At 35.8% G+C, this 22,009-nt stretch overlaps 1 pseudogene across 1 annotated transcript; it reads left to right on the top strand.

Moving 5' to 3' along the window:
• The first annotated feature begins 3,761 nt into the window (after nucleotides 1-3,761).
• LOC306658965 (aldehyde dehydrogenase, mitochondrial-like) lies at nucleotides 3,762-10,305 on the top strand (annotated as a pseudogene). Its single transcript has 3 exons — nucleotides 3,762-3,772; nucleotides 6,727-6,792; nucleotides 8,279-10,305. The product of its transcript is annotated as an aldehyde dehydrogenase, mitochondrial-like (transcript).
• Nucleotides 10,306-22,009: the final 11,704 nt, after the last annotated feature.

Genomic DNA, 22,009 nt, shown 5'->3' with positions numbered 1-22,009 from the left:
ACATTTAGTGACTTACATCAACACAAATTAATTGCTTATAGCTCTGGAAATGAGACATCCAAACCACTGGGCTCAAATAAAGCTGTAGCAGGAATTTTTCATTCTAGAGGTACAAAGTGCAATGTTTGCCTCTAATATTTCTCAGATTCCAGTGTCCTCTGCCTTCTTTTGTGTTGGTTGCTTCCCCATCTTTAAAAGCATCACTCTAATCAAAGTTTCAGTCTTCACAACATCTTCTTCTCTGACTCTGACTCCCAATGTGTCCCTTTTAAAAGTACCACTGTGATACTTAAGACCAATCTGAATCACCCGCAAACGTCTCCAGACTTTTAAGATTCTTATCTTCATCACAACTTCTGTCCTTTTTACTACACAATACAATATCCACAGGTTACTTTCTATATTTTTGAAAAACAAAATAGAATTTTTAACATAATGCTAGGTTTAGTTCCATTGACTCCCCACATTGTATCCTGTGTGAGAAATTTTCACATCTGTTGATATTAAAATCAATAATAAAACTCTAACCTGCAGTTTCTCACCTTATTACATAATTTTCCTTTTTTAAAAGTGGAAAAAGAAGAAGAAAGAGGGAAGGAATGAGTTAATAAAGATGAGTTAAATATTGTCACCAATGTTCCATAAATGTTCAGGATTTATCGCAGGATCCTAGTCTGTTACTCTGGTTGATGTGTATGTTTGTATGCTAAAAAAAAAAAATCTATCTTGATTACTGTATCTTTGTAGAAGATATTAATGGAGATGGGGTGATGCCTTCAAGTTATTTCCTTTTATTCAAGATAACTTTGGCAATTGTGCATAGGAATTTCAGGGTTTTTTTTTTTCTATTTAATCAAATATATAAACAACTTTGATAGAAATTTTATTAAATCTTTCTATAGCTTTGAGCAGTATGTACATTTTAACAACATTAATTCCTATGATCCATAAACATGGCATATCTTACCATTTTTTTCTGTTTTGCTCTATTTCTTTCATTAGTGTTTTATAGCTTTTAGTTTACGTAGATCTTTCACTCATGTGGTTAAATTCTTGACTAACAATGTTTTGTTGCTTTTGTTGCTTTTCTTGCTAATTCTAATGGAAATATTTTCATAATTTATCATTTGAATAGATTTTTTGGTATTGTAGAAAGTCACAACTGCTTTTTGTATGGTAATTTTGTATTCCGTAACTTTACTGAATTTATTATTTAACAACATTGGTGTGGAGTATTTAGAATTCTCTATATTTAAGATTAGAGTTTAATGTTAACAAAGACATTTTCATTTTCTCCTTTCCTATCAGGATTCCCTTATTTTTTGTTCCCTTGTTTTGGCTAAAACTTCTACTTCTATGTTGAAAAGATACGGTGGTAGTGGCCATTCCTGCATTATTCCTGATCTTTGCTGAAAGTCTTTAATTTTTCATCACTAGATTGTAAGTTTAACATTTATGACTTGCATTTTTTAAGTGGAATTTTTTACTGAGATTTTTGCTAAGTAATTAAAAAAACAATAAATTACAAAAACAGTTGAATTTATAGATTGTCATTACAGGTTCTGCTCATAGTGCTTTGAACTCCCTACCATTTATTTTGCATGTAAATATTCTTGTTGAGAGGACCTAGCCCTAACATTTTTTCCCTTTTTTTTTTCCTTTTATTTCACATTTCTTATTGGTGCATTATAGATATACATAATTATGGGATTTGTTATTACATATTCATACACACAAATTTAACAATTTAATTTGACCGATAACTCTCCATCTCCCCCACTTCCCTCCCTACTGCCTACTCTCTGGTCCCTTACCTCTACTGATCTTCCTCTGATTTTCATGAGATCTGTCCCCATCTTTTGTTTCCTTTTTCTTCTCTAGGTCTCACATATGAGAGACATATGAGTTGTATTGTATTAAGGCATGTTCATTCTATACTTGCCCTGTTGAATAATTTTTCTCATGAAGGAATATTGAATTTTATCAAAAAATTTTTTGCACATACTGAGAAAATGACACTAATTTTCAAGAAAATACAAAGAATACTTAATTGGGAAAGAACAGACGCTTCAAAAAGTACTATTGAGAAAACTGAATATCCTTATCCCATACAATATAAAATATAACTTACAGCTGATTAAAGATTTTAATATGATACCTGAAAACATAAAGTAACTAGAAGAAAACACGGGGGAAAAAATGTCACCATAATTTCTTGGAAATTTAGTTTGGATTTGACCCCAAAACTTCAGGCAACAATAGGAAAAATAAGGAAATGAGATCCCAGAAAGCTAAAAAGCTCTGTACAGCAGAGAAAGCAATTGAATGATGTAAAACACAATTCACACCAAGAACACAAATAATCCAATCAACAAATGGGCTAAGGAAATGAACAGACACTTCACAGAAGAAGATGTACAAGCAATCAACAGATATATGAAAAAATGTTCAACATCTCTAGTAATAAGAGAAATGCAAATCAAAACTACCCTAAGATTTCATCTCACCCCAATTAGAATGGTGATTATCAAGAACACAAGCAACAATAGGTGTTGGCGAGGATGTGGGGAAAAAGGTACACTCATACATTGCTGGTGGGATTGCAAATTAGTGCAGCCACTCTGGAAAGAAGTATGGAGATTCCTCAGAAAGCTTGGAATGGAACCACCATTCGACCCAGCTATCCCACTCCTTGGCCTATACCCAAAGGACTTAAAATCAGCATACTACAGAGATACAGCCACATCTATGTTCATAGCTGCTCAATTCACCATAGCCAGATTGTGGAACCAACCTAGATGCCCTTCAGTTGATGAATGGATAAAGAAACTGTGGCATATATATCCAATGGAATATTACTCTGCCATGAAGAATGATAAAATTATGGCATTTGCAGGCAAATGGATGAAATTGGAGGATATCATGCTAAGTGAGATAAGCCAATCTCAAAAAACTAAAGGACGAATGATCTCGCTGATAAGCGGATGAGGGCATATAATGGGGGGTAGGAGGGGTTAGCATTAGGGTTAGGGTTAGGTTTAGGGTTAGGGATAAGGAGGGTGGTAAGAATGGAGGAAGGAAGGACTGTATAGAGGGAAAAGAGGGGGGGAGAGGGAGGGGGAGGGGGAGGGAAAAAATAACAGAATGAATCAAACAGCATTGCTCTATGTAATTTTATGATTTTCAATAAAAACAACACAATTCAGTAAGTGAAAGTATCTGCCACCCATACATTCTGCCAGCAGTGAAGATTAAAATATATAAGCAACTCAAATGACTTAGTGTCAAGAAATTTAATGACCTGAGTAAAGCATTATCAAAGTCCTCAACAACATTTCTGCAAAAAAGACAAGCAAATGACCAATAAGCATATGGAAAATGTTCCATATCACTGTAAGGGAAATGACAATTAAGACCAATATTAGATATATTCTCATACATGTTAGAACTGCTTTCATCAAAAATATGAAATATACATGTTAGTGAGTATGCATAGAAAAGAGAACCCTTATTCACTGGTGGGAATGTGGACTAGTGCAGATACTATGAAAAATGGTAAAAATAAAATGGAAAAGACTAGAAAAAGAAATAAATAGTAATTTTGTTGAAGTGACACGTGCATTCACAACTTTACACAAATATAAAAATATTATTTAATATAGTTTGCATATAAAAGTGTAAAACTCATGTGTTATGGCTTAGATATAAGGTGTACCCCAAATGCTCATGCATGAGACAATCCAAGAAAACTTAGAGGCGAAATGATTGAACTGTGAGAGCCTTAACCTATTTGGAGCATTTATCTCCTGATAGGAAAACTATATGGTGGTAGGAAGTGACTGGAAGAGGAGGTCATTGGGGGATGTATTTTTGGAGTATATATTCCATTCTTGGTGAGTGGAGTGCTGTTCCATTCTCTCTCTCTCTCTCTCTCTCCCCCCCCCTCCCTCCTTCCTGTTTTCATGTCCTGAGTTACTTTCCTCCATTACATCTTTCCACCATGATGTTCTACCTTACCTCAAACCCTGAGCAATGGAGTCAGCCATCTATAGACAGGGACCTCTGAAACCATGAGCTCCAAAATAAACTTTTACTCCTCTAATTATTCTTATCATATCTTTTGTGAAATGGTTGACTAAATCACTGTGGATCTGAACTATAATATAGTTTTGGTTTAGAACTGAAATTGCCCCCAAAGCATCATGTAGTTGAGCCTTGGTCTCCAAAGCAATAATGTTCAAAGGTGGGGTACTTGGGAAGTGATTAGATAGTGATGCTTTGAAATGATCTATTTATCAATCCATTAATAGGTTCATAGCTGAGGGCTTTATTATGAGGTGGTGGAAATTCTAAGATATGGGACCTATTTGGAGGAAGTAATTCACTGGAGCTTGCCTTTAAAGGGCATTTTGTTCCTAGCATTCTCCAGTTCTTTCTTTCTTTCTTTCTTTCTTTCTTTCTTTCTTTCTTTCTTTCTTTCTTTCTTTCTTTCTCTCTCTCTCTCTCTCTCTCTCTCTCTCTCTCTCTCTCTCTCTCTCTCTCTCTCTCTCTCTCTCTCCCTCCCTCCCTCCCTCCCTCCCTTTTCTTTCTTTCTACTTCCTGGCTATCATGAGGTCAGCTCCTCTGTTCCATCACACCCTGTTTGCCTATATTAGTAAAACCAGCCAAACTTGTACTGGACCTTCTGAAACCACAAACCAAAATAAATCTTTCCATCATTAAGTTGATTTTCTCAGGTATTTCATCAAAGCAATAAAAAAAGAATTCAAATATGAAAGCCCTCTGACCACAACCACAGATCCTTCATGATCAGGCTTATGACTAAATAGTCAACATTATCTTTTGAGAAACCCTGCACTTACTGTGCTATTCTAAGATTCTAAACAATCCATAATTCCTTCAACTAATTATGATTTATAGATTGATTCCAGATTCTCATTAATATCTTAACATGGAAATTTTCTGCATCAATAATGTTAAGTGTATTTCTCATACTTTAGCATTTATCAAGATTACATTGCTGGGTTTGCTCTAACAAAGTATTTTTCAACATAAAATCCCAGAATACTGAATTCAGTTTATCTGAGGTTAGGCCTGAACATTTTCAGGTGATGTTAGTAAAAAGTTTTCACTTGAGTTTCATTACTGTATCCCTGTCTGCTCTCTCACTTTAAGCATATTTTTCTTATAGGTAAATCATGTTTTACAAAACCATCTCTTATAATACAGTTGTTTGGTTTTAATGGCCATTTCCTTAGATAGCAGGAAAAATATTAAATCTCTTTTTGGGGAAGAAATATTAAATTCATTTTTTTAACTAGAACACCTAGTTAACAAAGAGCACAAGAAAGAGTAGGTGTTAAATATCTGTAATAAATGCCTTAATTGAAAATTTAATTTTGAAGGCTACACCATACTTGTTATTACTATCTTTTTATATTTTGCCTTCATGTATTTAAAATTTTCAGCAGGAAAAGAACATGATGGTACATTGAGTGGAATTACAGCTTGCAGACATTTCAGGTGATAATGAAATAGCACAGTGATAAAGATGAGAGCACAGAGAGCTATTTCTCAGTCCCTACTTAAATTTATAATAATGAGAGTCATCATGAAGACATTTTCAGAAGATATTATAAAAGCCAGTCTAAATGTCAGACAAAAGTTTTAAAGACCTAGTGTTCAATAAGTGAAGAAATGTTTGGAATAAACTTAAGTTAATGTCACAATAAGTTTCAGTAATGTCACAAACTTCATTCAAATGAACACAGTTTTGTAATGCCTGCACAAAAGTATTTTGAAAGGAAGTAGATTGTGAATCAATTTTTTTAACTTAAGATTTTGAAACAGATTGTATGTTTTACCTTACAAACTGCAATTCATTTATTAATTCTGTGTCATGTGCAAGCTGCATCTGTCATACCATGTCCTATCACTGTGACAACTCTAAAACATAGTTATAAATCAGACTAAAAGTTTAAAATATATGAAATCCACTTAGATGTCATTTATACTTATATGTATATGTTTATATGTATATATATATGTATGTATATATATATGTATATGAACTATAATTTGTAAAATATGAAGTTGATGGTAAAAGCAAAAATTCAATTAGGCAACCAAAATAGAATAAGCATTCAAAATTCTGTTCAAACTAAGGAAAACAAAGGCAATTATCATATAATTACATAAGAGAATGTGTTAGAAAATACAACATAGTTATATAATTTACTAATATGGGAAATTGAAAATATCAAACTTTTTTTCATATCTACCCAAATGAACTACTTTCTCTATTTTTCATCAGGATCACTTATAGCCATATCCATAATGTAGTTTTCTATGCCTTCTCTATAAATTTACTACTGGATACTAATGCTGAAATTTCAGAATCTGCCTTTTGATTATCTAAAGATACCCTAACTGGTGTGAATTTATTGGATTACAGAACAAGAGTCTTAACTCTTCCTGTTTCCTGGACTTCCCCGGTAACATTACTTTACTATGGACTTATATGCCAAAATGTGGCATAGTTGGCTTCTAAAATACCCTCAAAATGTGATTCATTATCTTTCTTATGGATAAAAATCGAAGGTATAATTCTTATTTTTTACATCACACTAAGCGTTCCAAAAGATGTTGTACTTTTGGAATCCAGGAAGCTCATCAAATGTTAAACAGTAAACTTTTATGAATTGACTATTCAATGGTCTCTGGCAGGTTTTTACCTAAGCATGGTATCCAGGTATCTTCTACGTGTGCCTTCAACATTCCTATCAGCATGATGTAAACAATGTAGCCAAGATTTCTAAAAGAAGAATGAATTAAGCAATGACCCTGAATAATATTTTAGGGGAGAAAGCCTGTGGTACCTAACAGATGTGATAAACAAATAATGAAAATCCTGAAGGCAGAATTTAACCAAATCATACAGTTATAGCTTGGAACTTAGATATCTCCCAAGGGGTCACATGTTTGTTTACTGGGAGTAATGGTTCTGTCTGGGGGAGTAGTTAGTGAGGGTGGAGGCCATTGGGAGGCAGTGAGTTCACTGTGGATGTACCCTTGAAAGTAACATGAGAAACTCATTTCCTTCCTCTCTTTTTCTACCTGACCTCCTTGAGGTGAGCAACTATGCTATGTAAAATGCTCCCCACAAAGATTTTCCGCTTTGCCACAGACCCAAGGTGGCTGGAAAATGTAACCATGGACTGAAACCTATGAAGCTAGGAGTTAAAATAAATCGTTCCTCATTCTAACTTGTTTATTTCAGGCATTTTGTCACAGTAATAGGATTCTAACAGACATATGGCTATTACCTAAAGTGTAAACATTTTAATTCAGAGATCAGCAATGTTTTCTGTAAAGGGTCAGATAGGAAATATGTTTGTGTGTCTTACCGTCTTTCTCATAATTCTCCTATGTTATTGTGGTGTGAAAATAACAGTAGAAAATACATTTTAAAGAGGTGCAGCAATATAGCTGTATTTGCAAAAAGAGGGACAAGAGGGATTTTCCATGTTTAATGACTTAGTTTATGTACCACAAGTAAAGGATATATGTTATCAAAATGATTGAAAAAAACTATCAAGTTTGAAAAGCTTAATTTAAAAACACAAAACATTTGAAAATAATAATGTAGTAAAACACTGTCTGGCAAAGTATAAGAAAAATAAAGTGTGCATGATTCCATTAAGAATAGAAAAATAAATTTTAAGGCAATAACTATTAAGAGTCAGAGATATTTCCTAAACATTATGTATTAAGTTAAGGCAATATATATTAATAAAAACACATATGAACTGTTAACATAATGTGGAAATATAAACAATTAACCCAATGAGGTATTACATCTAGTTTGACACATTTACCAGAAAAATGGAATATATAGTTAAGAAAATTCACTTGATCATAAACAATCATCTGATTGATAATAGATGAGATAGCCTACTACAATTCATTAAATGAGGGAACTATATTCAATAAACAGTGCTCAACCAATTAGATACCTAAATTCAAAATTAAATAAGTAAACTCTAACCAGTTCTTCACACTATATACAATAAATAATCTGAGGTTGATCATACTCCTGAACATGAATGATGAAGCTATCAAAAAAGCAAAATGAAACAAAAATAAAATAAAATTTCTCTTCTTGAAAAAACTAAGATAATAATGTCTTGACCATGAATAGTATTTTTAAATGAGATAAATGTCCTTAAAATATAAATAAAATCGATTTCATTAAAATTAAGCATTATTTTTTATCCAGGAGCTACATTAAAGAAGTGAAAGGCAGAGTCCGTGCTGCGAGCCGCCGCCCGCCGCCATCCCAGGCCGCAGCACGTTGTCTCGGCCCCCTCTGGGCCCCTCGGCCCCCTCTGGCCTGTTCTCCCGCAGCCGCCACTCATGCGGTGCTGGCCCCCAACCAGCAGCCCCAGGTCTTCTGCAACCAGATCTTCATAAACAATGAGTGGCATGATGCCGTCAACAAGAAAACATTCCCCTCTGTCAATCCCTCCACTGGAGAGGTCATCTGTCAGGTAGCAGAAGGGAATAAGGAAGATGTGGACAAGGCCCTGAAGGCTGCCCGGGCCGCCTTCCAGCTGGGCTCGCCCTGGCGACATGTGGACGCCTCTGACAGGGGCCGGCCGCTCTACCGCCTGGCTGATCTGATGGAACGGGACCGGACCTACCTGGCGGCCTTGGAGACCCTGGAAAATGGCAAGCCCTATGTCATCGCCTACCTGGTAGATTTGGACATGGTCTTGAAAAGTTTCCGGTATTATGCCGGCTGGGCTGACAAGTACCACGGGAAAACCATTCCTATGAATGGCGACTTCTTCAGTTACACCCGCCATGAGCCCATGGGAGTGTGCGGGCAGATCATTCCCTGGAACTTCCTGCTCCTGATGCCAGCATGGAAGCTGGACCCTGCCTTGGCGACTGGAAATGTGGTCGTGATGAAGGTTGCTGAGCAGACTGCCACTCACCCCTCTATGTGGCCAACTTGATCTAGGAGGCCGGACTTCCCCCCTGGTGTGGTCAATATTGTTCCTGGATTTGGCCCCATGGCTGGGGCTGCCATCGCCTCCCACGAGGATGTGGACAAAGTGGCATTCACAGGGTCCACTGAGGTTGGCCACCTCATCTAGGTTGCTGCGGGGAACAGCAACCTCAAGAGAGTGACCCTGGAGCTGGGGGAAAAGAGCCCCAACATCATCATGTTGGACGCTGACATGGACTGGGCAGTGGAACAGGCCCACTTTGCCCTGTTCTTCAACCAGGGCCAGTGCTGTTGCTGCCAGCTCCCAGACCTTCGTGCAGGAGGACATTTACTCGGAGTTCCTGGAGTGCAGCGTTGCTCAGGCCAAGTCTCGGGTGGTGGGCAACCCTTTTGACAGCCAGACGGAGCAGGGGCCGCAGGTGGATGAAACTCAGTTCAAGAAGATCCTCGGCTATATCCAGTCAGGGAAGCAAGAGGGGGCAGAAGCTGCAGTGTGGTGGGGGGCTGCTGCGGAGCGTGGCTACTTCATTCAGCCCACTGTGTTTGGAGATGTGCAAGATGGCATGACCATTGCCAAGAAAGAGACCTTTGGGCCGGTGATGCAGATCCTGAAGTTCAAAACCATAGAGGAAGTCGTTGGGAGAGCCAACAATTCCGAGTATGGACTGGCTGCAGCTGTCTTCACAAAAGACCTGGAGAAGGCCAATTACCTGTCCAAAGCCCTTTGGGCTGGCACTGTGTGGGTCAACTGCTATGATGTGTTTGGGGCCCAGTCCCCCTTTGGAGGCTACAAGATGTAGGCAGTGGGGAATTGGGCCAGTACGGCCTGCAGGTATACACCGAAGTGAAGACTGTCACAGTCAAAGTTCCTCAGAAGAATTCATGAAGAACCATTCAGCTTCCTTCCTCATCCAGTGCCTGAGTGTCCCCGAGATCAGCAAGATTTCCAAGAACGACCTATACACATGAAAGGCTCAAAGGAGAAACGCCTCCCAGGAAATCTCTCTGGTCAAAAAAGTCCCAGAATTCGAACTGATAAACAGGGTGGGCTGGTGGGGTGAAGCATCTGCAGAAAGCCTGTTTTAAACTGTAACAGTACTGCTAGCTTTGAGGGTAATTGCTTACAAAACCTGGTTCACGTGTTTTATCTTCTGTCTCGAACTAATATGCTTCTGTAACTTGCCTTTATTTGGGAAGAAAAAGTGAACTTCTAGCACCCTGCTTTGTATCGCTGACTAAAACTCATTAAAAACTGAACTACTTTCTGCAAAAAAAAAAAAAAAAATGAAAGGCAAATCACAGAACTTGAGAAATATTTTCAATTTATATGAGACAAAGTTTTATATACATATAAAGAATGACTACACATTAATGACAAAGGTCATAAGCCAAATTTAGTTGATAAAATTGTTTAATGGACATTTTACACAGGACAATAAAATTGCCTAAAAATATTAATAAAAGATTTTCAACATGATTATTTAGAATTAAGTTTAAATACAAAATGGTATAATAATAATATATATCAGGTTGGAAAGGATTTAAACAAATTTGATGATGTGAAGCCTAGAGATTGTGGAATGATAGAAACTCTTATATTTCTGCTGGAAATAAAAAAGGTAAAACTAACTAAAGTGATGTACATGTTCTGTTATTCAGCTTTTCATAACTGTGACCAAAATAACTCACATGGACAGCTTAGAAAAAGAAAAGTTTATTTTGGGCTCATGTTTTCATAAGTTTCAATCATGGGCAGCCAGCTCCATTGCTCTGGGCCTGAGTTGAAGCAGAACATCATAGTGGAAGGAAATGGCAAAGAAAAGCTGCTCAACTCATAACAGTAAGTAAGCAGACAGAGAGGAAGAGGCCATGGAGAGATATAATCCAGGTCACACCACCAGAAAACTACATCCTCTCTCCACCCCCTACTGGTCTACAGTTACCACCCAGGTGTCAATTGAAACTACTAATCCATCAAGTGTAGATTAATCCATTGACGAGGTTACCATTCCATAATCCAATCTTTTCACCTCTGAATATTCCTTTTTTGCCTCTAAATGCATTTAGTCCATCTCCTAGTTTCCCCATAGTCTTAACCATTTTAATATTGCTCAAAAGTATGAATCTAAAGTTTCCTCTGAGATTTAAGACTGACTTGCTGTGAGACCCTGTAAAAATACTTTACATATGTCATATACATCCAGGGCATAATGGCACAGAGGAAATATTTCCATTACAAAAGGGATGCATAAGGCACAGAAGAGGAAATGGAACTAAAGCAAGACCGAAACACAACCAGGCAAATATTAAGTCCTACAACCCTGTTTCAGGATCTGGGGTACATGGTGGCAAGTCGTGGGTACTAAAGGGCTTGAGAAGCCCAGGCTCTTCAACCTTCCTGTCTGTAGATTACATGGCCCCTCTTGACTCGGCTATACACCGTGATTGCAACTTTCCTTGGCACACTTTATGCTCCTGGGGTATCTTAGTTCCTTGGGTCTCCATTCCCACTTCAATTTAGCCTTCACAACTTTATGTATCACCCTATCAGAGGCAGGCTACAGGGATTCTGACCCCGCTCCACTTTGCCTGACCACCGTCCCCTTCCTTTGACATTTCAGCGGAGGCCTCTGACCCCCTAACTCCAGCATCCTGCCTTACTGAAAAAGCAGTACCATATGAATAATGCCCAAGCCTTCTGGTAGCTACAGCAGTAGTTGAAACCCATTGGACCATTGTCTTGACCTGCATGATGGTTTTTTCAGGAAACTGGACAAGAGGTGATGGGGGATTAGAAAAAAATCTACACACAAATAGAAAAAAACCTGGGACCCCGTGTGCACTGCACTTGGCTGGAGTGAATGACAATGAGTCAGCTCAGCATGTTTATTATATGTTACATCATTAAAAAGGATTTATTGTGAACAATTTCTTCAAAGCATTCAAGGTGAAGGACAGACTTCTGTGCAGCCTAATTATAATTATTAGTTTGTGCCCATAACTCTCTACCCCCAAGACAGTTGAATTTGGAACCCAAGATTAATAACATATCAATTCTGTGGCTGGCACAGAACTCCCTTTTGAACAGCAACTGGGCAATCTTCGATCAACACTTTTGCACCAAGAAATTCCCGAGAGAGGTAGCACCACTGTCTCTGGGCAGTTTAAGGACCATAATTCATTTGCCACTCTCAACAGACCATGGGTATATCAGCCTCTGAGTGCCTGGTGGCTAAGCATGGTAAAACAAATCCTGGAGAAAAATTTTCTTAGTCAATGAGTGCAATCAGGTTCTCCTCAATATCTCTTAAAGAAATTTGACTTTTATACCCTTGAGCCTTCCATGTGTGTGAACTGCTGGTTCTTTAGATTCCCTCAAGAAATGTCCTACTCTCTCCAAAGTATTTAGCTTCTATTTAGTGCACATCATCTCTTCAAAAATCATGACTTCCTTGGACCCAATTTTACAACTCCTTCTCTGGCCAAACTGCAAGTTTTCACATCTTTCTTATTTACTTTTTACTCCCATTCTGCACAGTAAACCTTGATAAAGGCTACCTGCAATACCCATCCATTGCCTGGATACAGTGTTGCCTGAAATATCCTCTACAATATTAATTAGTCCTTCACTTATAAATTCAGCTTCATAGAAAGTCTTAGGGCATGGAAAAAATGTGTATAAGTTTTTTTGCCAAAATGTAAGATGAAAGACCTCCAAATTGCCTAAAAGAATCCTTATTTCATTCTGGAATGTCATGAGCTCACTTTTCCCTATCTACATTCCTATAGGTATTCTCGTCTTCCGAGCACCCACCAAACTGCCCGTTAACTTCTGAGTATAGCATTTAAGACTCTACCAGACTGTATCTCCAAACTTCTCCAAACTCCTCCCATAAATCAGTTTTCAAAGTTTTCTGAAAAATATTGTCAGTTATTATCACTGTCATGACCACACTTCTTAGAACCAATATCTCTGCTAGTTTTTTGTCACTGTTATCAAATATCAAAATAACTGACGAGAAAATCTTAGAGGAGGAAAAGTTTATTTGATCCTCACATTTTTAGAAGTCTCACATTTTTAGAGGCTGAGGTAGAGTTGTCAGCCAATTCTATCGATCTGGGCCTGAGGTGAGGTAGACCATCATGGTGTAAGGAATGACAGAGTACAGCTTCTCATCTCATGTAAGTCAGAAAGCAGAGAGAGAGAGAGAGAGAGAGAGTCCAAATGTCCAAATGAACCCTCCTCTAGTGGTCCAAATCAACCTCCTTCAGCCACAACCCTCTTGCCTAAAGTTAGCATCCAGTAGTGCATTCACATTGTTAAAACATTAAATGAAGATGAATCCACTTATGAGGTTGCAACTCTCATAATCCAATCTTTTAACCTCTCAGAATTGACTAAGACTTTTCAGGAGACATTTATGATTATATTACGGGTGTGACTCAGTACCGTGTACAGCCAGAGGAATGAGAAGGTATGCTCCATTTGTGTACAATGTGTCAAAATGTATACTACTGTCATGTATAACCAATTAGAACAACGACAAAAAATTTGCTATGAAAAAAGAAGATCCAAATCTAAGTTCATATTCTCCATTGCGCAGCAATTCCTTTTTAGATTGTTAAGGATCAAGACAACCTGGAATTACGATAAGCTTTGGAAAAAGTACACTTCCATCTGGGGAAGATAGAATTATCACATGCTCTGGACCTTGGACTCTGGAAATTCTTTTCTTTTTGTCCCTATTTATTTTAAAACTCACTTTTTTGTTTTGATATTCTTCTTATGATTTACATTTTTATTTTCACAACAGGAAACATGGTCAAAATTAACCTAAGGTATCATATACAGCAGGAGGTTTTTGGTTAGTTTTCAACCATTGTGACAAAAATAACTGAGAAAATAAATTTAAAGAGAAAAAGATTTCTTCTGGTTCAGAGTCTCAGAAGATTTGGTTTATGATTTGCTGATTCCATTGCTCTTAGGCCTGTGGTGAAGCAAAGAATCATGCCAGGATGCATGTGATAGAACAAATGTGCTCAGCTCATGTTGATCAGGAAGTAGAAAGTGTGTGTGTGTGTGTGTGTGTGTGTGTGAGAGAGAGAGAGAGAGAGAGAGAGAGAGAGAGAGAGAGAGAGAGAATTCTCTTCAAAGATGCAACCTAAGTGACTTATTACCTCCAATTAAATTCCCATCTTGCAACTATCCATCACCTCTGTTATTGTTTAGATGTGAGGTATCTCTCAAAAGCTCACAAGTGAGGCAATGCAAGAAGGGTCAGTGGAGAAATGATTGGTTTGTGAGAGTCTTAACCCAATCAGTGAATTAATCCCCTGATATAGATTAACTGAGTTGTAGGGTGTGGCTAGAGGAGGTGGGGATTGGGGGACTAACTTTGGGGTATAAATTTATATCTGGCAAGTGGAGTCTCTCTATCTGCTTTCTTATCATCATGTGAGCTGCTTCTCTTTGCACACTCTCCCACCATGAAGTTCTCTACTGTTGTTCTGGTTGGGTCCTTAAGTCATAGCAGTGAAAAAGCTAACTAAAAAACCTCTTAACAGCTCCTCACATTAAGAATCTATCAATGGATGAATCTTCTTAAGAAGTATAGCCCTCATGATCCAACTGTTGGGGATCCAGATATCCCCAACTGTAGACACTGCTTCTTTGGAGACCCAACCTTCAGAACATAGCTTTTGGGGAAAATTTTTAATTCAGATCATAACAAAGGTCAATACCTCTTTTTCTGAGAACATTTGAATTAGAGAAAGATGGTAAATGCAATTCATAATTATTGTGGTTTACATCTTGTAATGTATATACTTTATGTTCCACTGTAATGTGTCATAAAATTTGAAGGAAAAAAAATCTAACACAGTGGGCACTCTCATGAAAGGGAATTGTCTCTCAGATATGAAGAGGTAAGATCATTGGGCTATTCTTAGTGGCTGCCTGCCTACAGATGAGAACTCCTCATTTCCAAGTGGGCACAATTTTCAGCACATCGTGGTACACCAATATAGAACAACATCAGGAGATCCTCTTAAAAGCATTGAAAAAATATTTGACAAATTGCATTTTTATAGTCTTTTAAGGCTTATTATGATGGACATATGATAGGCATAACCTTAAAAGTATCAAATAATAGACAAAAAGCGTATATAAGATATTCATGCACATTGCTGGTTTGTTGCTTGAGCACACTGTATGGAACAGAATGTATTTCTGCATGGAATGAATAATAAAGATTGACAGACTGGGTGCACATGATATTTGTGCCATCTTATGCTTCAACTCATTTATGAATTTTTTGCATTATTAAGATGTGACCATATGCTTCCCCTCCACACTTTAATTGATAGTTCCCTGAATTGGCAGTGAACTTCAGCATGTCTAAATACCTGCACTGTAAGTGAATTTTTAATTATGGCGTGTTTATTTGAGACATATTCTAGATCATTATCCTTTTCCTCCCCTATTTCTACTTTCCATTTCCACCCAAGTATTTGCATTTTCTTTTTTAAACCACTCCGCTCCATTTAAGGCTAGAGGAGTTTCCTCTTACAAAACGTATATTCAGTATTCCTGTCTTACTCTTTTATAAATGGAGATTGGCTGGAGTCATTGTCTAAGTGTCAATTTTTCTGAAGATGAGTTTCATAAAACTGGTCCAGATTCCATTTGGGAACTGCAGCTGTAGTGATTCAACCCAAACAATGCAACACACATAGGGACTAGAGTATTTTGAGTGTCTCACAAATCACAAGGTACTTGTCAAACATCAAAGCTATCAGACCAATTAAGAATAAGACGAATTGGGATGAAGAATGTAAGAAGTAAGGGAGAAAAGGCAGAATTTTCAGCTTTGTTTGATATATTTGCGGGTGTTTCCCTTGAATGAGAGGAAGGGATAGATAGATAGATAGATAGATAGATAGATAGATAGATAGATAGATAGATAGATAGATACAATGATCAAAGTACTTAAAATTATCTTATTTTCATTGAGACAAAAATGAGTTACAGTGTTCTGGATGCTTCTTGAACATTGAAGTTCTTCAGTTTGGAATACAGACTCACTTTGTTTTACTTTTACTTAAGGAGTTTAGGTCCAATTATTGGAATCTGGAAGCTGCAGAAGGAAAGATTCGGGTAAAATATATATTTTATAAAATAAAGAGTGAATAATTTTAAGGTGAAGAAGAGTTACTGATCTTGATGTGGGTGGTCACTCACCATCCACACAACCAGACTTGCCTGAACCTGGGAAAACCACAACTGCCCCTGTGTAACTCACTTGTGCTTTTCTGTAGGTGAAAGAAAATGTGGCATACAGCTGCTTAGATTAAATTCAGAAAATAAACTCTTATAAAGTTCAGTGTTTACAGTTTTATAAACTAAAATCCATTGCTTGTAGAAATTTTCTTCCTCTTCCCTCTCTACTAGCTTGTTTCCCAAATCTTCCTCATAAAGAAATTACGTGTTTTCCCTCTTCATCCATTCTTCTGTGCTCATAATCTGGAAAAAATAGTGTCTAAGGAAATGTCAGCGATTTTTTTCTTCCCTTCCAGGGATGTTTTTTTTCTACCTTGGAACCAGCCAAAGTTTGAGTCTGCATTGAGTCTGCTGTTAACTGTAATGTAACACCTCAGGTAAAAAACAGGGGTGAATATTCCCCCAGCTCTCCCTTCTCACGTAGCATCTTTTTCTTATATATACTAGTTTTAGTCAGGTGATGTTTAATATATAATAAATCAATTTTACCCATTCAGCTACTATGTCCAATGCGAGGTACCACAGAAGTCAGAGCATGCCTTGATAGCTACGTATGGGAAGAAATTTACTGATTGGATAGTTGATACAAACTTTACCTCCAAATTTGAATCCTCTTAAATGTAATGGTCTAGCACATCCTTTGCCCTTAGTTTCTCTTAGAACAATGAATCCAAAGTCCCATGGATTTTTCTGTTTAAAATTTCATTGTTTAGTGTCTATTGTTCCCAAGGTTTTACCCATGCAGGAAGTATATTTACAAGACACAAAATGAAGCTTTAGCTAAACAATGTTATAAATACAACAGGGTTAAAAGAAAGCATTCAATCTTGAAGAAAAAGTATTAGTACAAAACATGGTCAAATAAATCTAAGGTCAAAACGTGTAAGGTGACATTCGAAATTCAAACACTAAGAATGTCATTTAAGAAGATGCAAACTTTTTTTCAAGTATCTTAATTTTCATTTGAGTGTTTGGACAAGTGATTGTTTAATATTTGCTTGTATTTGGATGATTCTTTTTACTCCTTCTCCTTATCACAGTCTCTCTAAATGTTACTCTGACCAAAATATTGGTTCTCTAAAGACACTAAACCACCTTCCATTTATCAAATGTAACAGCTGCTTTCTCATTCTCTTCTAGCTTAATTATTTCACAGTATTGCAGAAAATCCAACATCATCTTCCTCTTGAAGTCTGTTTTTCCTCTGACTTTTGCTATTCTTTAGTTGTATTTTTATCTTTGATTAATCAGGTTTGCTACAATCTCCTAATCCACCATTCACATTTTGTGATCTTTTATGTACCTGTATCTTATATCTTATCACATAGTCTTATCAAAGATACATCTCTTTGTTTTGCCACTTTATCTACCAGAATTTCTTTTTTTCCAATAAAATTTCTATTTAATTCTCAAGATTTAGATAAAAAAATTCCAGTCCTTTAAAGAATTTCTCTGTTTCAAAGACAGTCTTAAACAATCTGTGATTTCCAGAACATTACAATGATAGGCAAAATTATAATGTATACACTAGAAGAATCATGAACTTTGGATTCAGAAATCCTAGATTTAAATTCCAGTTGTCTAACTTACATGTATACAATATTGCACAGCCAAATATCCCCATGTTAACTCTAGTCTCTACAAATCATTTATGCCCATTCTTTTATTTGTTCTAATTAGTTATACACGACTATAGAATGTGTTTTGACACATCATACATAAATGGAGCATAACTTCTCATTCTTCTGGTCATACATGTTGTAGAATCACACCAATCATGTAATCATATATGTACATAGGGTAATAATAGCTGATTCATTCTACTATCCTTCTTGCCCCCATACTCTCTCCCCTCCCTTCACTACCCTCTGCCTAATCCAAAGTACCTCTATTTTTCCCTAGTCACCACCTGTTAATGTGAATTAGCATCAACATATCAGAAAAAACATTAAGCCTTTGGTTTCTTTGGGTTGGATTATTTCACTTAGCATGATATTCTCCAGCTCTATTTACCTGCAAATACCATAATTTAATTCTTCTTTAAGGATAGGTAATATTTAATTGTGTGTATATACCACATTTAAATTCAAAGTAGATCAAAGAGTTAGGCATTAGAACAGAGATCCTGCACTTAAAAGAAGAAAAAGTAGGCCCAAATCTTCACCGTGCTGGCTTAGAACCTGACTTCCTTAACAAAATTCCTAGAGCACAAGAAGTAAAATCAAGAATCAATAAAAGGTATGGATTCAAACTAGAAAACTTCTTCTTAACAAAGGAAACAATAACCTGAAAAGAGAGCCTACAGAATGGGAGAAAATCTTTACGGTAGGTACCTCAGATAGAACACTAATCTCCAGAATATATAAAGAACCCAAAAAACTCAACACCCAAAAAACAAATAACTCAATCAATAAATGGTCTATGGAACTGAACAGACACTTAGCAGAAGAAATACAATTTATCAACAAATATATGAAAAAATGTTCACTATCTCTAGCAATTAGGGAAATGCAAATCAAAACTAAGATTTCATCTTATTTCAGTCTGAATGGCAATTATCAAGAACATAAGCAACAATAAATTTTGGCAGGGATGTGGGGAAAAAAGGTACACTCAATCACTGCTTGTGGGAATGCAAATTGGTGCAACCATTATGGGAAGCAGTATGGTGATTGCTCAAAAAACTTGGAATATAACCACCATTTGACTTAGCTATCCCATTCCTCGGTTTACACCCAAAGGACTTAAAATCATCATACAACAGTAACACAACCACATCAATGTTGATAGCAACTGAATTCACATTTATGCCCATTCTTGAAATCTAGGCATTTCATAATTCACATGAAAGTCAATCATGCTATTAGAAGCCAAGTGCTTTTATCTTTATTTCTTTTACAATAACCACCATTCATGTTAAACTATGTAAACATTTGTATAGAAGTTAAGAAAATTGATAAATAACTACAATCATCAATTTTGGATATGAGAAACCTTACTACATTTGGTAAAAGGACATTGAAGAGACTGTATTTCCTATATGGACCTACGTGGGAACAAAGATCCTTTGAAGGTTTGTGCTAGAACAAAAGAAAGGAAAATGATTTTTAGGTGGAGTCTAGAAAGAAAGTAGGCTTAGCTAAGATCACATGAGGAAGGGAATCCTACTATTTACAGGTTTTCTAATTTAGCCCTGCCGTATCTATTTCTGTTGCAATAATAGAGCTGTCTTTCAGAGAATCAGCCTTCTCATCTATGGTCTTATAGTTCCTCCATCGAGAAATTCGACAACACTGTCGCTTTTTAAAATAATTTTGTCTTTTCAGCTGATACATAATTATTCATACTTATGGAGAACAGAGTGATAATTCATTTCATATATGTGGCATGTAATGATCAAAGCAAGGTAATTGGCATTCCCATCTCATCATTTTTATTGTCGTATGCCTGCACCAATAGTCATCAAAGTACATTTAAGATTTTTGTCTAGAACTTGAAGCATAGGAAGATGAAGCCATCTTAGCAATATGAATAATGTTCTAGATAACTCACATGACAAAAAACTACCAAACCTTTATTTTCATACTTTGTAAGATAAATAAATAAATATCCAGTAATTAAATCCAAAGAGAGAACACAACAAAACTAATAAGAGTTAAATGTTAGCTTCTTGACACACCTTCAGGGACCAAGCATTCTAATCAATTATGATACTAAATAAGGTTATATTATAAGGCTAATTGATTTTAATTTGAAAATCATTGTGTTACTCTCACTGGCTTCCCTTTTTCTGCTCTACAGAAATATCCAATCTGCTGTAATTCTCTAGAGAGTAACATCACTATGACCTGCTGGCAATCTCTGGTTGCACATTTGTTGATCCAGAAGGAACTCGCCAGGCTCATTTGGCATTGTAGGCCAATGTAATGCCACAAAGATTGTTGCAAAAGCTCTCTCTGATGTGGAATAAAATATTCATCCCAACAAATATTCCTTGGGTCATGCTTAGATAAATCACAGCAGCATAATGATAGGACCACAATCAGCACTCAGTTCAGTCAAACTAATTTTCTTCGGAAGATTTCAAAGACCAACAGACAAGACCAAAGGTACTGGTGAAGTCAATTAAGTTGCAATATATATTCATTCTGATTTGTGTGTTTATATATGACAGCAGTATCCTCTGGATAATTCTTCATTTACATATATACATGCACAATCTAAGATTCAATAAAACTTGTTACTCGTATATCTGCAAATATAAACATAATTTCTACAAGTAATTTTTGAAGCTGAAATACTAGTTTGTGTATAACTTCTCATGAGTGGCCATGGCTTTGCAGTTTCACTGCAAATTTCTTGTGATTATATTCACAATTAAGTCTTTTCTACCTAATAGGAAGTAGAATTTTGTAGTGATTATTAATTCTTTAAATTATAATTATATGTCCACATTAAATAACAGGAAGAGTACATGAATAAATTAATCAAGGATAGTTAAATACAAAACATACATTATTTTCTTTATTAGAAGGATTTATTTCACAATCAAGTATTTTCTCAAAGTTCATGTTGTGCTTTCAATGAAATAATATGACCTATGTGCTTTATTTCTCTTCTTTCAAATCTTTAATTTTCATATACCTCTTGATTAAGTTTTCTGCTTACCTAAATATGAAACTCATAATTTCTCTTAAAGAGGACTGAAATGTAATTCAAGAAAACCGTATTATATTTCCCAATTTTTCCTTAAGAAAAATGTAGGTAAATGAAAAATTGATATATATGTATATTTTTTAAAACTTTCTTAATTAAACATAATGAAAGTAATGAAAATATTAAATAGTTTATTTGAACAAAAGACAATTTATGAATTGGGAAGAACCAAAAAAAAAAATAAAGAAAGAGAAAGAAAAATGTGGTTTTGGACTCCATTGAAGCACAAGGGACAGGCTTTTTAAAAATGATTGCTTCTGATTAGATGAACATAACTTTAATTTTTTTCTAATGTAAGTGTTTACAAGAAATAGTCCAAGTTATGTTTCACTTATGTTTGCAATTCAAATAAGGTTAAAATTATCTTCATGGACTAATTTACTTTGCTCAGGGATTTTTCAGACCTGATCTCCATTTCAATTTACTTTGATGGATACATTGATTAGTGGATAAATAGAAAATGCATGATAAATATACTTCTTGAATATTATAAAAATCTATAATAAAGAACAGCAGTCAGAAAATATATTCTGTAAAATGAAGAACAGAAAATATAGAGACTTTTCAAAACTAAATTTTCTTATTCACCAATAATCAACTGCCATGTATAACTAAACAGAACAAAGAAAAAAATATCAACCCATCATCTTTAGAAAGAGCCATGGAAACTGTCAGTGGAAGTAAGTATATACCATTAAACTCTATGAGAGCATGTATTTTACATATATATTTATATATATGTATGTTTATATATATACATGTATATGTTTATATATGGATATGATACAATGTATAATTAGATATGCAAAAGTGATCAAAATATGCAAATTTAAATTATAGATGAATATGCATGCATGATTAAAATCATGCTAATTGGGTCAATGCATACTAATTGATATATACTAATAGAGAAGGTTAATGGGACCAATAGATAAGTTAGGTATTGTCATTCATTCAAAGTAAATATTACATTCATTTAGCAGAAGATATTCTAGCCACTG

Source organism: Sciurus vulgaris, assembly GCF_902686455.1.
Source record: "Sciurus vulgaris genome assembly, chromosome: 4".
NCBI lineage: Eukaryota > Metazoa > Chordata > Mammalia > Rodentia > Sciuridae > Sciurus > Sciurus vulgaris.
This window is presented reverse-complemented; position numbering and strand designations above follow the sequence as displayed.